Source organism: Gossypium hirsutum, chromosome A06 (assembly GCF_007990345.1).
Source record: "Gossypium hirsutum isolate 1008001.06 chromosome A06, Gossypium_hirsutum_v2.1, whole genome shotgun sequence".
Taxonomy (NCBI): Eukaryota; Viridiplantae; Streptophyta; class Magnoliopsida; order Malvales; family Malvaceae; genus Gossypium; species Gossypium hirsutum.
The window spans coordinates 103,020,726-103,043,359 of NC_053429.1; the positions used below are offsets into that span (position 1 = coordinate 103,020,726).

A 22,634-nucleotide genomic window follows, 5' to 3' on the forward strand; every position below is an offset into this window, starting at 1 on the left:
GGGCGTAAGTGTTACTGGTTCCAGCCCCTTGGTTACTCTAGGAAAATTTTGGGTGATTTCGCCATGATGGGTTATAGAAATTGGATTGCAGTCCTTGCCTTCCTCAATTTTGGTTCTAGTTACCCATGTAATACACGGATTCTAGGTTCGATGGACATTATTCAAAAAAATGTCCTTCCCCACAATAGACACAGACTATACTTTAAAATTTATTCGGTGGTTGTGCTGTAAAACTATTACATCCATTAGTGGTAAAATTTTTAAGCATTGATGATGTTGAGGATACTTGAGATGCGAGTGAAGTGAGAGCGTCTACTTCATGTATTCAGTGACCCGTCTTCCTAACGCTGCTCGATTGGTTGGCCATTGATAATTATTGCTGGTAATCCTCTCAATGATTTCATAAGCCTCATTATAAGACTTAGAAATGAGAGAACCATTAGCAAAAGCATCCACTACCATCCTCACGTGAGCATTGAGACCATTATAAAATGTCTCAAGTTGGATGCAATGTGGGATTCCGTGATGAGGGAACTTTCATAATAATTTTTTACACCTGTCTCATGCCTCATGTAAGGACTCATCATCCATTTATTGAAAAGCAGTGATCTCGTTCCTCAACTTAGCATTCTTGCTAGGCTGGAAATACTTCATGAGGAATATTTCTACTGACTCTTGCCATGTTGAAATTGAATTTCGTGGCAATGAGTTCAACCAGGCTCGAGCTCTGTTTCTTAGTGAATATGGGAACAACTTCAATCGTAATGCATCTTCGGGTACTCCAGCTAACTTGAAAGAATCGCTCACCTCCATAAATAGTCTCAAATGTAGGTGAGGATCTTCGGTAGGCATTCCACTAAATTGGCCCACTTTCTGAAGCATCTGGAGCATGACTAGCTTCAGCTCGAACTGTTGTGCCTCAATTTTGGGTCTCTTAATACCCAGATTAAGATCATTAAACACTAGCATGACATACTGTCTTAAAGCTCTATCCTTACCATTAGTAATAAGGATAGGATTTTGATCATGGTTTGCTCTGTTTCCTTGATTCGAATTTTCAGAGTTCATCTCTTCGGTCCTTCTCTAACTTGCTTCTCTTTTTCACTATCGGAAAGTTCGTTGAATCTCAGGGTCTATAGGGAGTAAATCGATGATTCAGTCAATACTCTTAAACACCTGAAATAATCACATAAAAATTAATTAAGTTAAAAGTGAACAAAAAAATAAACCAAAATTCAAAACTAACAATTTCACAAATAATGACTTTTTAAAACACAGTCCCCAGCAACGGCGCCAAAAACTTGGAATGTAACATCCCGAAATAGGGCTTAGTCAGAATAGTGGTTTTGGACCACAAATATGACATCAAAATATTTATTTTATGATTATTATAAGTCATAGAATATGATAATATGCATGTGTTAAATTTTCATGAAGAAATTCTTTGAGTAAGGTGTCCAATTGGAAATTAGGGAGTAAATTGAATAAATTGCAAAACTTGGATTCTAGAAGCAATTTGTATGAAATTGTTTTAGATTATAAATTAGAAGGTATTGGAGAGAACTTTTCCCAATTTCTAAGTTTTTGGACAAAAATGGGCTTGCACGGATGAAATTTTAAAGAAAGGGCTTAAGGACATTTTGGTCATTTGGCATTTTAATGAAATAAAATGGGAAAAACAAGGCAAAAATCAGCCATTTTCTTCTCCATGGCTACCGAAAATTGAAGGGACACCATAGCTAGGGTTTTCAACATTTTCAAGCTCAATAGTAAGTGCTCCCAAGCCCCGTTTTTAATGTTCTTTGTATTTTTGAAATTCCGGTAGCTTGCTCTCTCCATTTCTACCCATATTTCATGCTAGGGTTCATGTTTAAAAATTTACCCATGCATGAGTTACTTGTATTTTGATGGTTTATGGAAGAATATGAAAGTTGGGTAAGTGTTAAACATCTTTTTCTAGGTGGTTTTTATGAAAAACCTCTAAAATGACCTTTTTTCAAAAGGTGTAAAATATGTGGTAGAAATGAGAAATAGTGGAAAATGTGGGCTTCCATAAAAGGGAAAAACAGTTGGCTAGGCTTGGGTAAGGTAGAAATTGCATGCATTTCATTATACGAGTCTAGGGACTAAATCGTAAAAATGTGAAAGGTTAAGGGAAAAACGGTTATTTGGACCGGGGGTGGAATTTAGACTTGAAATGTATAATGTGGAGTGTTAATGATTTAATTTTGTTGTAATAGACCCCGAGGAACAAATTTTGGAGGTCGGTCGAGAAAAATGAAAGGTTTCGGAATAACCGAAATACAGAACCGAAACAAATACCAGGTAAGTTCGGATAACTTAAAGTAAACTCCTAATATGCCTAATTATATGATTTGTGAATGGCTGATGATTGCATTTATTGATAACATAAGTTTTCATGAAATGCATTCCTAATAATAATGTGTTGAAAAATTGTTTCGGTTGAGGTTAAAAAGGGAATTCAAAGGATAAACCATGTTTTACATGTGTAATGAGATCCTGCATGTGTTGCAGAAATGATTTAGCCTGGATGGGTAATCTGTTGATCTCAATTATGAAAAGGATCTAGCCCGGACGGGTGTTCTTTGGATTATTGAACCTCCCGAATAATACATGTGCATTATGGATTTAGCCGAATGGGTAATCCGATCAAGGTCTGAATTTAGCCTGGACTGGTAATTAAGATCTGAGTTCATTAAAGGTATTTGTCGCAATAAGGGATTTAGCCTGGACTGGCAATCCCGGCATCATCTTATGAGTTTACGATATGGGGGATTTAGCCTGGACTGGTAATCCTGCCATAAGATGTGAGGTTCGCGGGAGTGCACACCTAAAATGATCATCCTTATGAATTGACGGTTAATGGATATTCCATCGAGATTTCCTAGACACTCAATGGGATTAACATGAAATACATGTACAATATGAAATGTTGAATGATGAGCTCATCTAAGATAAATTACATGGTGTTTTGTTATGTGACTAACTTATTGGTTGAGTGTATGTGATAGGGAGCCATTTCATACTTGTCAGTTTCCTTATCTATTATGGATGTATGCTAATTACTTGGTAAGTTTACTTTCCGGTTATTCGAGCTTACTAAGCATGAAAATGCTTACCCCTCTCTTTTTCCTGTCTTTCAGAGCTCGAGGACTCGTAAAGGTTGGAAGACAATTGGAGAGTCAACACACTATCAACTAGTCCAGCTTTGGCACATAGATACATTATTTTGTTCAATGGCATGTATAGGTATTTTTGGGTTATTTTGTCATATGTGTCATTTGCTTAGCAATGTAAAGGCTTGAATTTTATGTCTATTCATTTTGTGTATGGCCTTGATATATGACCTGTATTGGCGTAGGTTGCTATCCTACTAATCATGCAATTTTTACTTGTTGAAATGATTACATGGTGTATTATGAATGGATACAATAAATGTGACCAATTCATTTGAAACTGGGAGGATCACAGTTGGCAATGAGTTAAAAAACGAGCCAAATCCGATATTGTGATTAATGAGACTATAATCCTTAATATAAAAAAGGTAACCTAGCATGTGCAAAACCAATGATATGAGGTTTACATGCAATTGACAATTATGATAGAACTTGAGTGAGATTAGGGCATGTTAGATATCAGTAGAAGCTATAGATGAGAGTGGGCAATTGAGGGAGACCAAAGGCTTGAAAAGTAGCCTAATAAGGTCCACACGAATAGATACATAGGCGTGTGTCCAGGCCGTGTGTGACATACCGATCGCCCTTGGGCGTTTGGTATGACTGTGTGTCCTCTGCACCTAAAATTTTTAGTCAGTGTCGAACACGAGCTAGACACACAGGCGTGTGTCTTGGCCGTGTGAATCTAACAGAATACTCAAGTTTTGGACACGGGGTGACCACATGGGCGTGTCCCAATGCACATGGGTGTGTGTATGATCTCAACATGGGCATGCAAGGTAATAACCTATAAGTTTTCCTTAGATCTTTAGTTTGGTCCCAAACCTTTCTCAAAGTTTGTTTAGGGCCTCGTAGGCCGAAAATTGGGACACTACAATGTTAATGGTTTTTTTTTAGTTGAAACAAAATTTTATAACCCGTATTTTCTGTTTATGCTTATATATATGTCTAGTAACGCCTCGTACTTGTCCCCAATTTCGAGTACGGGTAAGAGGTGTTACATTTAGTGGTATCAAAGCTATGGTTTAGTCGGTTCTAGAACTACTGTAGAGAGTATTGGATATCACTATACATGCCATTATTTGAACATTGATAGTGTGACATCTCCTAACTATTTAAATTATTTTTGAATATAGTAAATGTCTTCCAATCTAGCTTCCGTACAACAAACTGTTTCTAGTTGTAGTAGAAGGTCTATGTCTGAAGGTCAGGAAGAGGCCAAGGCTGCCTTCTTCGAAATGATGGACGAGTGGCTTGGGGATTACTTGAGGAATCGCCCCAACATACCACGACCTCCCCCGCCCCCTAACCAACCTAATGAGGAAGTACCACGAGGTATGGTACCTACGAGAGTTGGAAAATCCATTATAGACAAGCTTAGAAAGTATGGGGCTGAAGAATTTAGAGCTAAGGTTGATGATGATGCCGAAAGAGCCGAGTTCTGGCTTGAGAATACTACACGGGTATTAGATGAATTGTCATGCACACCTAAGGAGTGCTTGAAGTGTGTTGTGTCCCTCCTAAAAGATATGCATACCATTGGTGGAAGACTGTATCTTTCATGGTGCTGAAGAAAAACATTACTTGGGAATTTTTTCAAGCAGGGTTTAAAAAGAAATACATCAGTCAGAGGTTCTTAGACTCAAAGTGAAATGAGTTCCTGGAACTCAAATAAGGTAATAAGACTGTAGCAGAATACGAGAGAGAGTTCGTAAGGCTAAGTCAGTATGCAACTGAATGGGTCCAAACTGAGTCAAAAATGTGTAAACGCTTTGACGAAGGTCTAAATGAAGAAATAAAGTTGTTGATCAGAATCTTTGAAATACGGGAGTTTGCCGCATTGGCTGATCAGGCCAAGAAGGTCGAAGAGCTTAGTAATGAAAGAAAGCAAGCTAAGAGAGAAGCTCGAGTTTCGAGCAAGAGGTCCAGTGGTAAGACGCTCTCGTTTCCTATGAAGAAATCAAGGAGCCAGCATGAACGCTCCACTTCATCGGTAGGATATTCGGGTAAAGTGAGAGGCTCCAAATGACGAAATCAGAGGTCTTCCTCCCCGATGGTGACTAGTTTGGGGAGTGTAGATGACCAAAAGCTGAAGTGTAAAAGTTGTAACAAATTTCACTCTGGAGAGTGCCGAATGAAGAGTGGTGCATGTTTCAGATGTGGGTCTCTTGATTACTTTCTCAGAGACTGCCTAGAACGAAATGAAAAAGAAGTGGAAGTGACTCCGAAGTCGAGTACTCCATTACTCGAGGTAAACCTCCGAGGTACCCTGGAAGTGCTAGTGGTAGTTGAGTTGCGGCTAAAGAGAAGGCAAAATCAGAGGCTCGAGCCCCAGCAAGAACATACGCAATGCGCATTCAAAAGGAAGCCTCTACTATTGATGTTATTACGGGTACTTTTTCTCTTTTTAATACAAGTGTCATTGCTTTAATTGACCAGGGGTCGACGCATTCATATATTTGTATTAGATTGGTGTCTAGTATGAACATACCCGTTCAACCTACGGAATTCATCATTAGAGTGTCGAACCCACTAGGCAAATTAGTCCTGGTTGATAAAGTCTGTAAGAATTTCCTTTGACGATTCAAGGTCATTTTTTTTCGGCTGACCTTATGTTGTTATCTTTTGATGAGTTTGACGTAATACTTGGTACAGATTGGTTAGCCCTGCATGATGTGATTGTAAATTTTGGTAGTAAGCATATTAAATTGAAATGCCCGGATGATGAGATTCTACGGGGTCGATTTAAGAGAATTGGGTTTGCCGCCGATTGTAATCACGACAATGGTTTCTCAGAGATTTATAAGGAAAAGGTATGAAGCCTATCTTGCATTTGTATTCAACACTAAGGAAATAGATTTGAAGATTGAGTCTTTGCTAATAGAATGTGAGTATCCAGATGTGTTTCCAGAGGAATTACCCGGACTACCCCCTGAAAGAGAAATAAAGTTTGGCATTAAATTGATACCAGGGACAGCTCCAATTTCAACTGCTTCGTATAGGATGGCACCAACTGAGCTGAGAGAGTTGAAAGCATAGTTGCAAGAGCTGACAGATAAAGGTTATGCAAGGCCAAGCTTTTCACCTTTGGATGCTCCTGTGTTATTTGTAAAGAAAAAAGATGGTTCAATAAGGCTAAGTATAGACTACCGGCAATTGAACAAGGTAACTATCAAGAATAAGTATCTTTTGCCAAAGATCGATGATCTGTTCAACCAATTGAGGGGAGCCACTGTATTTTCTAAGATAGATCTAAGGTCCGACTATTATCAGTTGCAGATTAGAGAATCGGATACGCCTAAGGCAGCTTTTAGAACAAGGTATGGTCACTATGAATTTCTTGTCATGCCGTTTGGGTTGACGAATGCACCGGTCGTATTCATGGATCTAATGAATAGAATCTTTCAGCCATACTTGGATAAGTTTGTCGTTATGTTCATTGACGACATTTTGATTTATTCTAAGGATGAGACGAAACATGCGAAGTATCTAAGAACAGTGTTGCAAACATTACGGGAGAAGCAATTATATGCTAAGTTTAGCAAGAGTGAATTTTGGCTCCGAGAGGTAGGATTTTTGGGTCACATTGTTTCGAGTGAAGGCATCCCAGTTGATCCAAGCAAGATCTCTGCTATTGTCGATTGGAAATCGCCTAAAAATGTAACTAAGGTTAGAAGCTTTTTGGGCTTAGCTAGTTACTACCGAAGATTTGTGAAAGGATTCTTCATGATAGCAACTCCAATAACAAGGTTGCTACAGAAAGATGTAAGTTCGAATGGATAGATAAGTGTCAGCAAAGTTTCGAGAAGTTGAAAACATTGTTGACTGAAGCTCCAGTCTTAGTATTACCTGAGCAGGGAAAAGAGTTTGTGGTCTACAGTGATGCATCCTTGAATGGACTGGGTTGTGTACTCATGTAAGATGGCAAGGTGATAGCCTATGCTTCGCGGCAGTTAAAGTCACACGAGAAGAATTATCTGACACATGACTTAGAACTTACCACTATTGTTTTTGACTTGAAAATATGGAGGCATTATTTATACGATGAGACTTGTCGTATATTTATGGGCCACAAGAGTTTGAAGTATCTGATGTCTCAAAAAGAATTAAATCTGTGACAGCAGAGATGGTTAGAATTAATTAAGGACTACGATCTGATCATTAACTATCACCTAAGAAGGGCGAATGTGGTCGCCGATACGTTGAGTAGAAAATCCTTGTTTGCTTTGAGAGCTATGGATGCTCAATTGGCATTGCTCGATAATGGTTCAGTTTTGGCAGAGCTTGAGGCCAGACCGACATTTCTTAAGGAAATTTGTGTTGCCCAGACTAATGATAGTGACTTGCAAGCTAAAAGAGATCAGAGTGAGTCGGGTATCGAGTCAGATATTTGGGTTGGTTTCAATGGATGTTTAATGTTCAGAGATAGGGTTTGTGTGCCCAAAAATGATGAGCTTATTTGGAAAATTTTGCAAGAAGCACATGACAACCGTTTGTCAATTCACCAGGGAAGTACCAAGATGTACAGCGATTTGAAGAAAATGTACTGGTGGAACGGCATGAAAAGAGATATTTCTGAATTTGTATCAAAATGCTTGGTATGTCAGCAAGTTAAAGCTGAACATCAAGTATCTTCAGGGTTGCTGCAACCCGTAATGGTTCCCAAATGGAAATGGGACATAGTTACTATGGATTTCGTGATAGGATTACCATTGACCCCGATAAAGAAAGATGTTATATGGGTTGTGGTGGATAAATTGACAAAGTCGACTCATTTTATTCCGGTAAGGACAAATTTCTCACTTGATAAGTTGGCCGACTTTTATGTATAAGAGATTGTGAGATTACACGGTGTACCGCTATCGATAATTTTAGATAGAGACCGAGATTCACTTCGAGATTTTGGAAAAAAGTTACAAGAAGCTTTGGGTACAAAACTAAATTTTAGTACAACTTTTCACCCACAGACTGATGGTCAGTCTGAGCGGATGATACAAGTCCTTGAGGATATGTTGCGATGTTGCATCCTCGAATTTCAAGGTAGCTGGGAAAAGTACTTGCCATTGGTAAAGTTTGCCTATAATAATAGCTTTCAAACGAGTTTGAAGATGGCACCATATGAAGCCTTGTATGGCAAGAAGTGCCAAACTCCATTGTATTAGACTGAACTCAAAGAGAGCCAGATTCATGAAATCGACCTGATCAAGAAAATTCAAGAAAAGGTTAAAGTGATTCGTGACTATTTAAAAGCGGCATCGGATAGGCAAAAATCATATGTTGATCTGAAAAGAAAGGAAATTGAGTTCCAAGTTGGAGATAGAGTATTCTTGAAAGTATCCCCATGGAAAAAGATATTGAGATTTGGCCGGAAAGGCAAGCTGAGTCCGTGATTATTGGACCATAAGAGATCATTGAAAGAGTTGGACTATTAGCTTATCGATTGGCATTGCCACCTGAACTGGAAAAGACTCATGACGTGTTTCATGTATCCATGTTAAGGCGATATCGATCAGACCCCTCTCATGTAATTTCACCGACTGATATTGAAATTAGACCTAACATGACTTATGGTAAGGAACCGGTCAAAATTTTGGCTTGTAAGGTTAAACGGGTGAGAAAAAAGACGTGGCTTTGGTAAAAGTCTTATGGCACCGACATGGTATGGAAGAGGCTACATGGGAGCCAGAAGAAACCATGAGAAGAAAATATCTGAATCTGTTTACTGGTAAGACTTTCAAGGACGAAAGTCCTTAAGGAGGAGAAATGTAACATCCCAAAATAGGGACTAGTCGGAATAGTGGTTTCAGGACCAAAAATCTGACATCAAAATATTTATTTTATGATTATTATGAGTCCTAGAATATGATAATATGCATGTGTTAAAGTTTCATGAAGAAATTCTTTGAGTAAGGTGTCCAATTGGAAATTAGGGAGTAAATTGAATAAATTGCAAAACTTGGATTCTGGAAGCAATTTGTATGAAATTGCTTTAGATTATAAATTAGAAGGTATTGGAGAGAACTTTTCCCAATTTCTAAGTTTTTGGACAAAAATGGGCTTGCACGGATGAAATTTTAAAGAAAGGGTTTAAGGACATTTTGGTCATTTGGCATTTTAATGAAATAAAATGGGAAAAAGAAGTCAAAAATCAGCCATTTTCTTCTCCATGGCTACCGAAAATTGAAGGGACACAATAGCTAAGGTTTTCAACATTTTCAAGCTCAATAGTAAGTGCTCCCAAGCCCCGTTTTTAATGTTTTTTGTATTTTTAAAATTTCGGTAGCTTGCTCTCTCCATTTCTATCCATATTTCATCCTAGGGTTCATGTTTAAAAATTTACCCATGTATGTATTACTTGTATTTTGATGGTTTATGGAGGAATATGAAAGTTAGGTGATTGTTAAACATCTTTTTCTTGGTGGTTTTCATGAAAAACCCCTAAAATGACCCTTTTGCAAAAGGTGTAAAATATATGGTAGAAATGAGAAATAATGGAAAATATGGGCTGCCATAGGAGGTAAAAACATTCAGCTAGGCTTGGGTAAGGTAGAAATTGCATGCATTTCGTTATACGAGCCTAAAGACTAAATCGTAAAAATATGAAAGGTTAGGGGCAAAACGGTCATTGGACCGGGGTGGAATTTAGACTTGAAATGGATAATGTGGAGTGTTAATGATTTATTTTTGTTGTAATAGACCCCGAGGAACAAATTTCAGAGGTCGATCGAGGAAATCGATAGGTTTCGGAATAACCGAAACATAGCACCAAAACAAATACTAGGTAAGTTCGGATAACTTAAAGTAAACTCCTAATATGCCTAATTATATGATTTGTGAATGAATGATGATTGCATTTATTGATATCATAAGATTTCATGAAATGCATTCCTAATAATAATGTGTTGAAAAATAGTCTCGGTGAGGTTAAAAAGAGAATTCGATGGATAAACCATGTTTTACATGTGTAATGAGATCCTGCATGTGTTGCAGAAATGATTTAGCCTGGACGGATAATCTGTTGATCTCAATTATGAAAAGGATCTAGCCCGGACGGGTGTTCCTTTGGATTATTGAACCTTCCGAAGAATACATGTGCATTATGGATTTAGCCCGGACGGGTAATCCGATCAAGGTCTGAATTTAGCCTGGACTGGTAATTAAGATCTGAGCTCATTAAAGGTATTTGTCGCAATAAGGGATTTAGCCTGGACTAGCAATCCCGGCATCATCTTATGAGTTTACGATATGGGGGATTTAGCCTGGACTGGTAATCCTGCCATAAGATGTGAGGTTCGCGGGAGTGCACACCTGAAATGATCATCCTTATGAATTGACGGTTAATGGATATTCCATCGAGATTTCCTAGACACTCAATGGGATTAACATGAAATACATGTACAATATGAAATGTTGAATGATGAGCTCATCTAAGATAAATTACATGGTGTTTTGTTATGTGACTAACTCATTGGTTGAGTGTATGTGATAGGGAGCCATTTCATACTTGTCGGTTTCCTTATCTATTATGGATGTATGCTAATTACTTGGTAAGTTTACTTTCCGGTTATTCGAGCTTACTAAGCATGAAAATGCTTACCCTTCTCTTTTCCCTTTCTTTCAGAGCTCGAGAACTCGTAAAGGTTGGAAGACGGTTGGAGAGTCAACACACTATCAACTAGTCTAGCTTTGGTACATAGATACTTTATTTTGTTCAATGGCATGTATAGGTATTTTTGGGTCATTTTGTCATATGTGTCATTTGGCTAGCAATGTAAAGGCTTGAATGTTATGTCTATTCATTTTGTGTATGGCATTGATATATGGCTTGTATTGGTGTATGTTGCTATCTTACTAATCATGCAATTTTTACTTGTTGAAATGATTACATGGTGTAAAATGTGACCAATTCATTTGAAATTGGGAGGATCACAGTTGGAAATGAGTTAAAAGATGAGCCAAATCTGATATTGTGATTAATGAGACTATAATCCTTAATCCAAAATGTGCAAAACCAATGATATGAGGTTTACATGCAATTGACAATTATGATAGAACTTGAGTGAGATTAGGGCATGTTAGATATCAGTAGGTGCTATAGATGAGAGTGGGCAATTGAAGGTGACCAGAGGCTTGAAAAGTAGCCTAATAAGGTCCACACGAGTAGACACACGGGCGTGTGTCCAGGCCGTGTGTGACACACGAATCGCCCTTGGGAGTTTGGTATGACCGTGTGTCCCCTGCACCTAAAATTTTAAGTCAGTGTTGAACACGGGCTAGACACACGGGCGTGTGTCTTGGCCGTGTGAATCTAACAGAATACTCAAGTTTTGGACACGAGGTAACCACACGGGCATGTCCCAGTGCACACGGGCATGTGAGGTATTAACCTATAAGTTTTCCTCAAATCTTTAGTTTGGTCCCGAACCTTTCTCAATGTTTGTTTAGGGCCCTGTAGGCCCAAAATTGGGACATTACAATGTTAGTGGGTTTATTTTGAGTTGAAACAAAATTTTATAACCCGTATTTTCCATTTATGCTCCTATATATGTCCAGTAACGCCTTGTACTTTTCCCCGGTCTCGGGTACGGGTAAGGGGTGTTACATGGAATGACGAAAATGTGCAAGTGTACACAATCGCAACAAGTAATAAAGTGACAAGTAAATGTCGAGTTATCGTACCCACAGGAACTGTGAAAAGAATTATTTATGAATGCTATTTAAAACACTTTGGTGAAGAAAAAATATTTTGTTTGAAGAGGGTGATTAAAAACTAAAATTTTAAGCTAAGTAAACTAAATAAATAAATCTCAAATGCACGATTTCAAAATACAAATTTAATCAAGATGTTATAGTTGTGTTAGATTAATTACATTTCTTAACTTAGAATTATTAAACTCATGTTTATATTGTTACAAATAAATTCACTGCAACTCAGTAATTTGCTAACTTATGAACATACTCATCTACCAAAATCCATTTATCTCTTGGACATGTCCGTATGTCAATTCAATCGATTAAACAAATCTTAATAGGCAAATATGTTATAGCACAGACATACTTATTAAATTGACATAATCTTTTAAACATGTTCCTATGTCAATTCAAACAATTAACTCGATTTAATAAGCACATAAAAGACTGTGTGAGGTAACAAAGTATCCTTACCTTGAAACTGTTTAATCACAATAATCTTGCAAGTTATGCAAGGCAATTGTATCATCAGATACCGTTGCTAATTTAACCCTCAGCTACCTTAGATGATTAAACATGCACTGATTAAGTACTGTGTCCAGTAATTACATTTTCAATCTGTTTAAATAATTAATTTATTAGTTCCCTCACAATTATAATGCAAGAATAACTTAGGCATGATTTTACTTAATCAAGCATTTTTACAGAGGCCTATAATAGCATAAACACAATTTTAATAATTTAAGAGGACGAAATGTAATCAACCCAACATGAATTAAATTCAAGCTAAGTTGATTAAATTAAACATTCCAACAACATAAATATTCATTGATATGTTCATCACTAAAATAATAAAAATTAAAGAGATAGGGAATAAGAATCAAATCCGGTGTTTTTCAGTGGCTTGACTAGGTTGCTCCGTTCTTCCTTCTTTGTTGTCCTCGCTGATCAAGGCTGCTATGAACACTCAATTGTTGCTCCAAAATGGTTGAAGAAGACCCCTTTCTCAAGAGGAGAAATCAGCAAAAGAGCAAGGAACTTTGAATGGGAAAATGAGAGAAAAAGTGAAATAGGAGAGATGAATTGTGAGAGAAGAGATGTGAATGAGGGATGTGTTGAATGATCAGCCAAGGTGGGTTTTTATAGCTAAATGTGGCAGCTGAAATTTTCTAAAAATAGCAGCCAAAGAGCCACCCCTTGGTCAGCCTCCCATGTGGCAAAGTTGATGGCTTCAACTTTGCTAAATATGGCTTGGGGCAAATCTACAAATCCACCAATTGTGGAGGGGTTTAATTGCAATTTGAACAAGTCTTCAAGGGTCTCTTTGCAAGTTTAAATAATAGCTAATGAGCTGAATTGGGTCAGCACTTAGATGATTTTGGGCTGTCCTTTTCTTAGCCGGTTTGGTTCACTCGGTTCGGTTCAATTGGATCACTTTTTTTATAGTTAATTAATAATAATTTATTAACCCAAATTAATTTGGATATAAATTAAAATTAATTATATTATGAATTGATACACATAATTTTAGACTGTCTTAGGCTGGAAATTAATTTGCCTTGGTACTTCAAATTGCTTCTCGATTTTGTGTTTCTAGCAGTGTCTGCCGAGCCATTTTTCGCCCTTTGTGTAATTCTATCGAAAATAACCAAAATTAATTATAAAATTAATTAAAATTCAACATGTTCATAATTTAAGTACAATTTAATTATTTTATAATAATTAATTATTTTTCGACAAGAATTTAACCGAATTCACATGAATTTAAGTTAAAAAGGATATGAAAAAGTGTGTAAATTTTTGTGTTTCCAGGCACCGATTAAAATTTTCCTCTTGCTCTTTCATATCTGATGTGTTTTCATAGAGAACTCCTTGGAATCCTGTTGGAATTCTCCTTCGCCGATCATCTTGCTCCGATGCCATCACCACTTGTTTCAATGTCCTCACCAATGGGAGAAGTACCGAACGACTTTCATTTCTCTCTATTGCTTCTATTCTTTTTTTTTCTACTTTATTTTTGCTTTCTAATCGTCTGGTTATCGCTTCACTATCGCTACTCTTCGACGTCAAATCGAGCCACCACCGTTGAATAATCATGGGATTTTGATCGTGGCTTCTTCTCACCGTGTCCAATGTCTTAACCATTTGGATTATCGACCATGGCCTAAATCTTAAGAGCCCAAAATCTTGAAGTTGGTCTTGGTTTTGATTTGTTTCTCATCATTTTCTTTTTGTTTGGTTGTGTTCTTATAGATTGATGGATTTTTGTTTGTTATGTTAATTTTTTGATGGATTTTGTTTGTGATGTTAATTTTCTTGATTTTTTTAATGGACTGATGTGTGTTGTAATGTGTTTTTTAATAGATCGATGAGTTTTGTAATTTTTCTTTTCAATGCGAGAAATGTTAAATGAACCCATAATTTTTTTGTTACAAATTTTTATTGTTTTAATGTTCTAGCCTATAAATGTTGAATGAACCCCCCTCAAAAAAAATAAAAAGACAAAAGGAAAAGTGACAAGAGGAATAAGGATGAAGAAAGGAATTGTCGAAAAAAAAGAAGGAAGAAGAAAGGAATTATCAAAAAATAGAAGGAAGAAGAAAGGAATTATTGAAAAAAAAGGGATAAGAAAAAAAATGAACCAATGTTTTTAAATTTCTTTTCAAAGCAATCCAAAAATGTTGAAAGAACCCTGAAAAGAAAAAGACAAAGTGACGAGAGGAAGAAGGAAGAAGGAAGAAGGAATACGGGAAAAGGAAGGAAATAAGAAAAAAATTGAAAATAAATTTTAAAAATATTTTTATTAATTTTTAATATATTTTTAGATTATGACATCATGATGATACCATTATGCCACATGTCATAATCTTGTTCAGTCACCTGTCTCAGATTTAACGGTGTTAAAAAAAAATATCAAACTGGTTGACGGAAAAAAAATTCGGGTACCAATCTGAAACAAAAAAAAAACCTTAAGTACCAATCTAAGAAAAGTGGATAAGTTCATGTACTAATTTTATATTTAACCCTTTATAAATATATATATAAACTTAATAAAATTACACATATGAAATTAACCTGGACAATTGGTTATCTAAGTTGATTTGGACAATCGGTTCCTCTGATTGCACTTAAATGCCTCTGTATAGCACTGCGGTGCTTTCTAATATGGTGTAGTTACCCATGTATCCGAATTTATTTACTAGTGTTCATCGAGCCGCTAGATTAGTAAAAAGAAAAAAGAAAAGAAGGGAAATGATTATTAAATGTTATGAGACTATGTTTAAGTAGTTATATGATGAATAAATGATACGAATGGTATTATATTGGTATAATGTATGTCTATAGCAATATCTTGAATGATGTATTACTTGTGATAACGCTATATAACTATGTTATTCGTGGAGCTCACCTTATTACCGTGAAATGTTATGTCAAGTTTATTGTAATCCATTAGCTTGAAATGTATAGTTTCTATGTTAAGGTAAGTTAATGTTTATTTCATATGAACTTACAAAGCATTAGTAATTATTATCCCGTTGCTTTATTTCCTTTTTTGTAGATTTTGGCTTGCAGAATGTGACGATCGGATCGTATAGAAGCTCACACTCTCCAATTATCAACTCGGTAGACTTTTACTGATTTTGTAACTTGATATTGTGGCATGTACATAGGTTTCTATCTATGTGTTTCTTGTGAATGATATTTTGGGTTGAGCTTAGTTTAATGCTTAATATTGTAAAGCTATATGCATATGTGTAAAAATACATATTTTGGTATCTTTGAAGGTTGATGGATAAGTTATGTATTTGAAATGGAAATGTGATGGTGAAATAGTAAGATATGACACTCATAGTGTATAATTAGCATGAATGAAATGGTGTAAGAATTTGATATTAATGAATAACTTATATTCATGTTAACATATTTGGTATGGTCTATTGTGAAATGGTCTCAATTGTGACATATTGGTTTGAGTTGGTAATGTTTGATCTATCATCCAATTGATATTTTGAGTATGTTTTGATATGGTATGGTTAAAATGGAGTAAAATGGTAACATATGTTTGGAATGAGTAGTGATGTATGTTTTAATGGTTATGAATTTATAAGTTTAAATGACATGCTTAAGTGTATAGTTGGTGCATACTAGTTTGATGGCTTTGAGATGGTAAATTGGATGTTTGTTATATGCTTTAAATTGGTTTTATAGAGGATATAAGTGTGCATTTTGCATCAATTGTGCTAATAGTTCGGCTTGGCATGAAATAGGTATCAAAAGGCCTAAAATATACCCAAAATAGAGCCCACTTTGAGATGAGAAACTCTCCTCATCACAACATCAACCGACTATTTGTGAGGTCCCGACGTCAAGTGGCTAAATATCGCAATGTGAAAAACTATTTGGTGACGTCACAATGTGGAGGAGGCAATGCCACGATGTCGACCCTGGATTTTCAAAATTTTGCAATTTGGTCCTAATTCGTGCTCGGGTCAACAAAAAAGCTTTGGTAAGCTCGATTAAGGCTTAGATTTAGTTGTGAATCGTATTATGAATGTATTTAAGCATAAATGTTTGTTTGATTAATATATTTACTATGTTATTTCAAAAGTGTTGGAAAATCGGTTTGGAAAATGCAACGAAGAATAAGTATAGAGAAAAACCAGAGTTTTAATTTTTTTTCCAAAAACAGGAACTTAGTTGTAATGTCTAAAGTACATTTAATCAAAATTGTACCTTTTCGATTCGTCTAAGATGAAAGATTCACCCGAGTACTCTTCTCCGCTATCCTCAAGTTTATGTTTGCCGAGTGGAGATTCGCTTTGAATCAGAAAATTTTTCACAAAATTATCAGTGGGGTAATTTTGTAATTTCTTTAAACTTCAGGGTAAAGTTGTAAATAAGAAAAATATCTCTAGAAATCTTCTAAAATAATTTTCTCTAGAGAAATTTTCTTTGTACAACTTTCACTTCAATTCATGTGAAAAATAATGCCCCAATACTCTCTTTATATAAGGATAGTTTAGAGAGTTCAACTATGATTAAACTTAAATCATTTTAATATTAAATTAATAAAATACTATTAAGATAAATATTAAATTTAATTTAATATTACTATTAAAATGATATTATTTTTATAATAGTTAATCTGAAACCAAATTACACGGTAGAGTCTTAGTAGGAGTGTGATTCCTCCACTGCTCAACCTACAAAGGACCACCCGCTGGCCACCGAAATAATGTCGTCGCCGCCGCTGGCACTGTCACGTTCGGTGGTGCCATTGCAGGTGCGACACCCTCACAGCACCCTGAGTCAGTTCAGTTCGGGCTAGTGACTGCCCAACCGCTTCGGTTTCACATACCAAGCCCGATTCGACCAATTTTTATGTATTAGTCTCAGTTTTGGGTTCTTAGGCCTAATTTTTTATCTAAGGTCCAATTTTCAAATTCAATTACCCATTGGGCCAATTTTCTGACTTGAAAATTAATTTTCAAAAACATCATATTTATTTTAATTAATTTGATTAATTTAATTTTACTTAATCAAAATTAAATTTCCCAAAAATCACTGAGATTTTCAAATTATTTTTTCAAGAAAATTCTTTAATCAAATTTTTTAGTTGAACAATTCTCACGACTGCCTAATTTAATTCCACATTGAATAAATCGACTTAATTAAATTATTTCCAAAGTCGTAGAATTTTCTTTAGCTTCAAAAGCAGTCCAATCAAGCTTTTGTTAAACTAATGGAGGACCAATCAGACATATACAATTAGGCTCGAGTAATTGCAATTATTTCCAAAAACATCGTTCTGATAATTTGCAATTTACATAATCATGGAGTCAATCCACAAGAAGTATCATGATTGAAAACTCATTGTATACTATTTATGAAAGCAATTCATCCAATTGTTTTGTCCAATGACCTCGTCATGTGTGTGTTACCCTCATATGAGATCATTGATTCCTTTTAGTTAAATTTGTTCACTCAATACAATCATATTTTATCTCATTGTCACCAATATGTCTTCTTAATGATTAATATGGTTACTGTCAACAAATGATTGTGATAAATTGCTCGTTTGAGAATAAGCACCCCGTGGCCACATTCCATATTTATCAATCCACACAATCCTGTGAGAGGCTATCATTAACTCTTTAATCCAACTATGAATTCAATTGTTGCTAGTAAAATAATGTCATACACAAGTCATGTACCCAACATACCGGCTATGGGCTCAGTCATCTTTAGAGTATAAACCTCCACTTATATCAAAGTGTATGAGTTACATACGTATGGTCAGTGACTAACTCAAGATTTAGGTAAATTACACCATGAATGTCACAAGTGAATTAATTTACCAACGGATTCAGAATTAACTCATCTTGGGTCCAATCTAATGTATCATTTTTCCAATTAATACATTTATGTCTCTACCCATGGAGTCAACTGTTCCAATAGCTAAGACTAGTCACCTCCTCAATTGGAATTATAAACGACATAATAATCCTTCTAAGTATTTGAATGAAGCGCTCACTTTGATTTTTTTACAGGATTACAATCTCGTTTAGATTATGTACTGATGTAAGTTGTCTTTCTAGCAATGTAAACTTTCTTACAGTGCCACTTATCATCAGTTTGAACTTAGACAATCAATGAGCTAATATTTGTTTGTCACAATTTCGCTATACATGCAAAACATGAAAGATAGAAACACAAAAGACGTAATAGTGAAATGTGAAATTAACTTTATTTAGTTATTCATCATTCAAATACATAGAAAACAATTACATGTTTACTACAATATGGGTACATTTCCCAACAATCTCTCACTTGCCCTAGTGAAGTAAATGCATCATGTTTTACATTCTCATATCCTCGACGTGTTTGTTAAAACTCCTAGTTGCAAGAGTTTTAGCAAAGAAATGTGCAAGGTTATATTCAGAAGCTACTTTCACCACATCTACTATTCCTTCAGCTATTACCTCTCATATCAAGTATACTTCTAGTCAATGTGTTTAGTCCTCTTCTGATTTGTCATTTCCTTGGTATTAGCTACTACAGCACTATTATCACAATACAGTGTTATAGATTTTTCCATACCAAGAATGACTTCAAGATTAGTTAAGAAATTTGAAAGCCAAGTCGCTTCTTTCATTGCCTCAGAAGCAGCCGTATACTCTGCCTCTATAGTACAGCCAGTAGTGCAAGTTTTTTTTACACTTCTACATACTATGGATCCATCGCCTAGGACGAATACATTACCCGATGTTGATTTCCTTGAATCATTACAGGTTTGGAAGTTTGAGCCTGTGTATCGAATAGGAGTAAGGTTCTCCCTAGAATACACAATCATATTATCCCTTGTTCTTTTAAAATACCTTAATATATGTTTTATAGATTGCCAAAGCTTGAGATCAGGATTCTCCTAATAACGACTAACCATTCCCACTGTGAAACAAATATCTAGACGTCTGCAAAGCATCGCATACATAAGGCTTCCAACTGCCGAAACATATGAAACCTTACTCATAAGCTCTCTTCCTTCTATTGTCTTAGGACAGTTGAAAATTCGATGTCATCGATTGAGCAGCTGGTTTTGTATCGATCATTGCAAACCGTTTCAATACCTTATCAATGTATGAAGCTTGTGATAGAGCTATCATTTTATTCTTTTGATCTTTAAGTATCCGAATTGCAAGAGTATAACTAGCTTCACCCAAGTCATTCATGCTAAACTATTGAATTAACCATTTTTAACTAATAACAATTCTCCTACATCGCTTTCAATAAGTAGAATATCATCGACATACAGAAATAAGAAAGCCATTTTTTTGTCCTTTATATACTTGTAAACACAAGGTTCATCAATGTTTTGCTCAAACCCAAAAATCTTGATCGTTTGATCAAATATTTTATTTCAAAAAGTGGGATGTCTGCTTAAATCCATAAATGGATCTTAGTAGTTTGTAAACTTTCTACTCCTTTCCTTTGACAACATAGCCAGTGGGTTGAGCCATGTAAATGGTCTTATCAAGATAGTCATTCAAGAATTTTTTCTTGGCATCCATTTGTCAATGTAAGAGTTTGCGAATAGACTTAAGCATGGCTACCAGAGAGAAGGTCTCATTATAATCGATGTCTTCTTTCTATGTGTAGCATTTCCCTACAAGTCTAGATTTATGTGTTTTCACTTTCCATTCAATACTTCTCTTCTTCTTATTGATCCATTTACACCCTATGAGTTTAATTTCTACTTGTAAGTCTACAAGTTCCCACACTTTCTTGGATTCCATAGAATCTATCTCGAAATCCATGGCCTATTTCTAGAGCTTGGAATCAACATCCTACATAGCCTCAGCGTAAGTGAGTGGATCATTATCCTCATAATTGGTTTCCTTATTATAAATAATACCATCATAGATGAATAAGTCTAGTTTCTTAGAAAATCTCCCACTACGATAGATTCTCCTATGTTGTTGATTGTTTGTAGGTTTTTCTACAACTTTCTCGAGAACTGAACTTAGTGATTGTTCTACAACTCTTAAAAGTTCCTCGAGTACCACTTTACTTTGAGGCTTAAAGTTATCCATGTAGCTTTCCTAAAAGATAGTAGCATGAGTAGAAACTTTAATCATATTATCTTTCAGATTGTAGAATAATCTGCCATTTATTCCTTTCAGATATCCTACAAACATTCACAATTCTGTCCATGCATCCAACTTCTTTGTATCCTTATCTAAAATGTTTGTTGGACAACCTCATATTCTAAAATGATTTAGAGTGGGTGTCTTTCCAAGTTACAGTTCATAAAGTGTCTTACAAGTAGACCTGGTTGGCACATCATTCAAAATATAGCAAGCCATTTGTATAGTATACCCCCAGAAGGAAGTAGGAAGTTGTGAATAGCTTAAAATTGAATGAACCATGTCAAACAAGGTTCCATTCCTTCTCTCAGCTATGTCATTCTGTTGTGGAGTGCTCAGCACAGTCAATTGAGATAAAATCTCATTCTCTATAAGGTATCCTAAGAACTCGTCAGACAAGTATTCGCCACCTATATCAAACTGAAGATTCTTTATGGATAAACCTAATTATTTTTTCACTTTTGCATGAAACTCTTGAAATTTATAAAAATTTTCACTTTTGAGGTGTATTAGATACACATATCCATATCAAGAATAGTTGTTGATGAAAGTCACATAATAATCATAACCTCCTCGGGCACTGATACTCATGGGATCACATGCACCAACGTGCACAAGTTTTAAAGGTTGGTTGTCCCTTATACCTTTCACATTAAAAGACATCGTAGTCATTTTACCTTCCAAGCAATATTCACATTGTGGAATACTAACTTCTTTAAGCATACTTAAGGGACCATCTTTCACGAGTCTAGTAATTTTTTCTTGGTTAATATGATCAAGCCTTAATTTCCAATAGGTACCCCTCATTAAAGTGAGAAGTTTTAAGTTTCTTATTCACCGTTTCAGTTTGAAGCATCGAGTAGTTATTTGGTTTGATAAAGTAGAGATTGTTTTTTATTTATCCATTACAGACTAAAGAACGATTTTTGTGAATAGCAATCTCTTTAATAAATGTCATGAAATAACCGTCATAAAATAAATATACTACATAAATTAAATTCCTCTTAAAATGAGGTACATAAATTACATCCTTTAAAACAATCTTTCTAAAATTATCAAAATGTAAAATAACTTCTCCCACTACTACGGCTAAAACATAGCTCTCATTTTTGGTCCGCAATGAGAAGCTATTATCACACAGACTTCTCGTTTCACTGAACCCCTGTAAAAAAACACACACATGGTTAGTGGCTCCAAAATAATAACTCAGTTGTCAATTGATTCTTCCACTAAGCAAGCTTTAACCACAAAGAGTTTCATAGCTTTTCCATTTTCGGCTAAGTAATCCTTATGCTTATTGTAGTTTGATATGAAGCGTCTTTCCCTGTTGCAGAAAAAACATTTGATCTTTTTACGATCCTTCGACGCCTTAGTCTTCTTCTTATCCACACAAAGTGGAATCAAAGACTTAATCGGTTTCTTCTTTCTCTTAGCTTTTTGTTTCCCCTTAGAGGACGAATGGCCCACAACTAAGTTTGCCTCAGGTTTCTCCTTAACCGGCCTACAACCATTCAACATCAACTCATAGGATTGTAATTCCTTCATAAGCTGAGTCAAGGTAAGTGCATTGTTCCCTAAGTTGTAAGTGGCCCTAAATCCAACAATGTGACAGCCCTAAAGTGACCCTAGTCGGAAAGCGGTTTCGAGACCGCTAAACCGAGTCACCAAATTATTTGAATATGATATTTATTGTCTAAAATATGTGATTATGAATGTGTGAAAGTTTTAAGCTTCGATTTAGTAAATTGCATGTGAATTTAGTCAATAGGACTTATGTGTGACACTTTTGAAATGTGATAGGTTAATCTATAAGGATCTATTAGTGCATGTAATCAAAGGGGTGGACTTGCATGTCAATTTCCCCCATTTAATTACTAGTGGCCGGCCATGACAAAGGGTGATGGGCAAAACATGTCATAAAACATGTTGTGTTAATGGTTTATCTTAGAAATGATAAAATAATAATAGGAAGGTAAATGATGACAAAAAAAAATGTGTGTCGTTGCCCCCCATTGCCGTGACTAGAGAAAGAGGAGGAAAAAAAAGAGTTCATTCTTTGGTTCTTCTAGGCCGAATTGAAAAGAGGAAGAAGGGGATGAAG

General features: G+C 35.6%; 1 non-coding gene across 1 annotated transcript; it reads left to right on the forward strand.

Moving 5' to 3' along the window:
* Window positions 1–517: 517 nt before the first annotated feature.
* LOC121231027 (small nucleolar RNA R71) lies at window positions 518–624 on the forward strand. Its single transcript, XR_005929096.1, has one exon. It is a non-coding gene; the product is annotated as a small nucleolar RNA R71 (small nucleolar RNA).
* The last annotated feature ends 22,010 nt before the right edge of the window (window positions 625–22,634 follow it).